Source organism: Bison bison, unplaced genomic scaffold (genome assembly GCF_000754665.1).
Source record: "Bison bison bison isolate TAMUID 2011002044 unplaced genomic scaffold, Bison_UMD1.0 scf7180017864141, whole genome shotgun sequence".
Lineage (NCBI taxonomy): Eukaryota > Metazoa > Chordata > Mammalia > Artiodactyla > Bovidae > Bison > Bison bison.
In genome coordinates, this window is record NW_011494713.1 from 5,952,901 (window position 1) to 5,959,192 (window position 6,292).

Sequence of the window (6,292 nt, forward strand, 5' to 3'; positions counted from 1 at the left end):
AGTAGGTACTGGCATTAAAAATAGACCAGTGGAAAGGAACTTAACACCGGAAAATAAATCTTCTCATATGTGATCACCTAATACTTGCAAGGGAACAAGAATACTCAATAAGTTTAGAATAATTTCTTCAACAAACAGTGCTGGGAAAAACTGGATAATCACATGCAGAATTTTCTAAAATACTAGGCTTAAATTATAAATATGTGTGTTTTCAGAGATTAATTCTTTTCTCAGGACTTCTACTCTGAAGCCACCATCACTTAGACCTGCTGTAATCTCTGTAGTCTCATGGTCATGGTACAAACAGCTATTCGGAAATCTCAAAGTTTTCTTGAGGCTATGTAGCAACATAACTAAAACTAAATATACTTTGTTGCTTATTTTTCAATCATGTTTAAAAATTTCCAAACTATTTTCTAAATTTTATCTCAGACGGTTATAATTTTGAAAAACATTTTATTCTAAAATAAAATAAAATTTATTTATAATACTTTTATTATAATTACAGATGGATTGTTAGCTTTAAAAAAAGATAAGAAGACAATTTCTAACCACATAGCCATATTGTCCACAATTAAAGATCATGAAGAAAATGAAATTGAAATATCAGAAGGTTCTTTGAGTCACCTGTTTCATGCAAAGCATGTTATTTATGCTAACTGGTAATGAGTCTATTATTGCTATTTTTAAATGAATTAATCAATATTTTAAAATTCCAAGCTTTAATGTCTAATATGGTAAATATAGAAAGCTATAACCTACAAAAAGAAAGGCTCCTTGGGGTCATCAATACATTTTTAAGAATGTAAGGGCATCCTGAGTTCCAAAAGTTTGAGGAGCACTGATTTAGAGGACAAATATAGTGTGGGTCTGGGCTTCTCTGGTGGTTCAGATGGTAAAGAATCTGCCTGCAATGCAGGAGACCCAAGTTTGATCTCTGGGTTGGGAAGAAACCCTGGAAAAGGGAATGACTACCCACTCCAGTATTCTAGCCTGGAGAATTCCATGGACAGAGGAGCCTGGAGGGCTACAGTCCATAGTGTCGCAAAGAGTCAGACACGTTAAGCAACCAACACTTAACACTAGAGTATGAGTCAAAGAGGACTGAGAAGGAGGCTGGTGATTAGGAGGAAAACTAGAGGCATACAGCATCACAGAAATCAGAAGAGTGCTTCAAAGAAGACAGTATTAAATAAATGGGCTCAAGGTGGCTCCTGTGTCTTGGCCCTTATGTTATTCACGTCTTCACACTACACTGGGACTTTTGGCTCAAAGCCCGCCCACACCAAACTCAAATTTTCACACATCCGATTGCTTTAAATATAGCCCCCAATAAACATATTTTTAGCCATTTAAAGCCCACCTGCCAGAGAAGGAAATGGCAACCCACTCGAGTATTCTTGCCTGGAGAAGTCCATGGACAGAGGAGCCTGGTGGGCTACAGTCCATGGGATCACAAAGAGTCGGACACGACTGAGAGACTAAAACTTACACGGACTTACTTACTTACTACTCATGTGCAGCAATATCCATGCTAAGGTCTGACATATTTTGGAGGTTCTTAAAAAGTAAACTTTCTCTGCTGTTTTTATTCATAATGGCCAAAAGTTGGAAGCGTCTAAGATGTCCTTTAGTAGTTGAATGGACGTAGAACATCTAGACAATGGAGCAATATTATTCAGCTGGAGAACACCCACACACTGGAGTGTCATTATTCAGCACTGAAAAGAAATGCTATGGAGTCATGAAAAGACACGCAGGGAACTTAGATGCGTGTTACTATGAAAGAAGTGAATCTGAAAGACTACATACTGGATGACTCCTGCTATATGTCATCTGGAAAAGGGAAAATTATGGATACAGTAAAAAGATCAGAGGTCACAGGGGTTGAGGGGAAGAATGAATAGGCAGAGTATAGAAGAATTTTGGGGTAGTGAAATGATTATGTATCAAACAGTGGTGGATACACTGTTTATACATTTGTCAAACCCCGTAAAATTTCAGCAAGAGGGAACTTTAGTGCAAACTATGGACTTTAAGTGATAATGACACGTCACTGAAGGTTCACGGGTTTTAACACATGTTCCATTGTGGTGAGCTCTCAGTAGTGTGGAGAGGTTTTGCCTGTGTAGCTGAAAGAGGTATGTGGCTACTCTGTACTTTCTTTTCAACTTTGCTATGAATCTACAACTGCTATAAAATATAAAGTCTACTTAAAATATGAATCGCTCAGGAGGATTTGATTGAAAAATTTCAGACTGAATGAGGGGCCCAGCGTGTAGAGACCTGGTACTTAAACGCATAAGCACTAGGGATGGTTTTACTTAGGATTTACTAGATTTGGTTTGGAGTTTGTTCTAAAAATCTAGATGTCACATCACTGCATGTTAAATATATACTGTATTTTTTCCATTTGTATACAATAATGCACTTTAAACAGTACTCTTTTTGTTTCTTACTTAGGTTGACATATCTTTAATATGAATGGGGGAGGGGAAAACTGCTTGTTTTTCTTAGGGCTGTGTATGTTTATGTCATTGAAATGAAGGACAACACTTAAATCAAGAAAACTGAAAACAGCCAGACTCACAAGCGGTCTCAAAACAAAAGCAATAAAGTTAAAAATTTTCCTCCTGGTTTAGAATGGGGACAAATAAAATGATAGTTTTTCAGTATCAAATAATAGCCATTATTTATACAAGGATGTTTACACTATTATCTGAGAGAAATAAATACTCAGTTTGGATGTTTCTATAGAGTAGGGCTTCAATCAAAACATGAAAGTGCTAGCAAATTTTTGGGGAGACAGAGAAAAAAAATTCAGCTGTCATTTGCCTGCTGGTGACTTAAATGGATTGCCTGAGTAATTTCTTATCATTATTTGACTGACCAACAACAGTTTGTTGCATTTTGAAGGAAGAGTGAGAAAGATCAGGGGCCTGAGAAAGAAGAGATGGCTTTTACATCTCTTAACAATCAGTAGTTAACAAACAACAATCAGTAGTTGTTTTTACTAACTCTAATTTAAAGTAATTGTGCAGACAAAAAAAAAGATAAATATTTTACAAATAACTTTAAAATTTTTCCAGATAATATCTAATATTTTTAAAAGTCACTACAAGACAAAAACAAGGGCCATCTCATTTTGACAAGATAGCACTTGGTTTACATTAAGTTGGGTTTTTTTTTCCCTGTCTGCTGCCAGTTAAAACATAGAATTATAAATTTAAGCCTAATTTAAAACAATGTACAAAGCTATAGATGAATGCTCTCAACATTAAGGAGAGATTTCATAAATAAATAAATAAAGCCTGCCTGCTTTGCACATCCTGAAAAACTGCACCCAACATCTGCTAGCCATAGATTTTAAAATTCTTGTGTCTATTGTTGTTGTGTATTCGCTAAGTCACGTCCCATTCTTTTCGACCCCATGGACTGGATCACACCAGGCTCCCCTGTCCTCCCCTATCTCCCAGAGTTTGCTCAAACTCATATCCATTGAGTTAATGATGCTACCTAACCATCTCATCCTCTATAAAAGGCATTAAAGGATAGCTGCCTTTGACCCAAACACACAACTGTACTACTGAATAACATCATCCACCCTGTAGGACGCCCTTCTCCCCATCGAGGCCCCTTGCCCTCTTTCCCTTTTTGGTGGCAGCCCACACCTCTGTCCTGGGTAGGGTTCCTGCTGGGAGAGACTTCCAATCTCTAGCAACTTGTCAAAGTGAAGTGAAGTGAGTCTTCACTGCAGGCAGATTCTTTAAGGTCTCCCAGGTGACTCAGCGGTAAAGAACCCCCCTGCCAATTCAGAAGATGCAAGAGAAGTGGGTTCGATTCCTGGTTGGGGAAGGTCCCCTGGAAGGGGAAATGGCAACCCACTCCAGAATTCTTTGCCTGGAAAATCCCATGCACAGAGCAGCCTGGCAGGCTACAGTCCATGAGATGGCAGGGAAGCCCAACCTGTATAAGCTCCGCCCCCAAAAGCTGATTGTGTGCTACTGCCATCTAGTGGTCACGTTTGTGCTTTACCAACTTGCGTGTTAGTCGCTCAGTCGTCCCTGACTCTGCAACCCCATGGACTGTAGCCCACCAGGCTCCTCTATCCATGGGATTTTCCAGGCAAGGATAACGGAGTGGGTTGCCATTTCCTTCTCCAGGGGATCTTCCCGACCCAGGGATTGAACCCGGGTCTCCTGCACTGCAGGCAGATTTTCTACCGACTGAGTTATGAGGGAAGCCCTGAACTGTCTTCAAACCCACTACAATAGGCGCTGTCATAAATCACTGGGCTACAGAGTAAAATGACAGTAAAAGGTCCCATTGAATTCACTCCAATTCAATGGAAAATACTATCATCTTACGAGTTTCAGTAGATATAGAAGTCATATTAAAGTCGGTTGAAGAGTGAGTTGTGGTATCTCAAATACGTAAACAACTCTTAGAAACCAAAAAGAATAAGACACACATTCCCAGGGAAAAGTAAGATTATAAACAGGCAGTTTGCAAAAGAAATACTATAGACGACTAGAAACTTTTTGAAAATACGCTCCATCTGCTAGCACTCAGACAAAGCCAAGTGGAAATTATGAGCTACGATTTTTAACCTATGTGGCTGAAGTTTTTTTTTTTTTTCTTGGCCACATTGCAGGGCATGTGGGATCTTAGTTCCCTGACCAGGGATCAAACCCGTGTCCCTCGCATTGGAAGCATGGAGTCTTAACCACTGGACCACCAGGGAAGTCCTACAATGTTTTATGACTTCATAAGTGCTGGTGAGATCATGGGGAAATAAGATTGCTCCCATAGGGCCGATGGGAGTGTGAAAAGGACAGTCCTTTTCAAGGGTGACTTGACAGTATCTATAATAATGTCAGATGTGCTTACCTTGGGCCTCAGAAGTTTCACTATTCAGTGTGTACCACACCGAAACGCACAGGCCCCCACAAACAAGCAAGCATGTACAGGATGCCACCCAAGCGTAGTTTATTGTCAAGAAAAACCGGAAACAACAAGAAACATGGCTAACATATGACATGGTACATTCACACTATGCTTCCCAGGCGGCTCAGTGGTAAAGAACCCATCTGCCAAGCAGGAGACTACCGTCTGATCCCTGGATCGGGAAGATCCCCTGGAGGAGGACATGGCAACCCACTCCAGTATTCTTGCCTGGGAAATCCCACAGACAGATGAGCATGGCAGGTTACAATCCACAGAGTCACAAAGCTTCGGACATAACTTAGTGACTAAACAACAAAAAAACAACACTATTCATACTGAAGAACAATGTCATAATTAGGAGCACAGACTGGAGCCAAATGCCTGATTTTATATCCTGATGTCATCACTTCCTGAGCATCTAACCTTAAGCAAAGTCCTCTTTTTCTGCTTCAGTTTCCTTGTTAAAATGAAGACAATAATATCTACTCCTCAGGGGCCATTAAAAGTCCTAAATAGGTATCCTCAGTAAAACAACTGGAAATAGAGAACAGGTCATGGCAGCACACAATAAATATTGGTAGTATCAGCAGTTAAAAGAATGTGAGTTTAAAGGAACTAACAAGGGTCTTCCCTGGTGAGCCAGTGGCTAAGACTCTGTGCTTCCAATGCAAGGGCCCCAGGTTCAATTTCTGGTCAGGAAACTAGACTCCACGTACCACAACTAAAGATCTCGAATGCTGCAACTAAAAAAACTAAAGACAGTACAGCCAAATAAATAATATTTTAAAATTTTAAATGTTTAAAATAAAAGAATTAACATAATTCACACACACTAACATAGACCTCTGAAACACACAGAGAGAAAAGGAACAGGTTGCCAATATAGTGATATCACTTAGGGAAAACAAACACACGCATGCGTGCACACAAATAATCCTATGCATTTTCTCCAAGGATATATGAGCAGGTAAATATGCAGGGAAGGGACTGGAAGGATACAAAGGAATCGATAAACCTTGGTTATCTCTGGTCAGGGGAGGGGACAAGGATGGGGAGGATCATTAAAGTGGGCTTTAGCCGTACTTCTGTGTTTACAAATACATTCCTCTGTGACGTACAGAAAGTTTATTTTTTTTTAAACAGTGAATGGGACAAGTGGAAATAGCAAATATAGATTAGACTTTAGAAAAGTATCCTAACGAAGGAGTAGAAAAGTTTCAGGATCCAGAGAGGACTGTGGGGTCAAGAGAGGACTTTGTGAGGTTTACCTCTGTTGTTTTATAATGGAGGTGTTAAAGGCTGTTTATGCTGATGGAAATGATCCAGTAGATGACCATGGGGATGG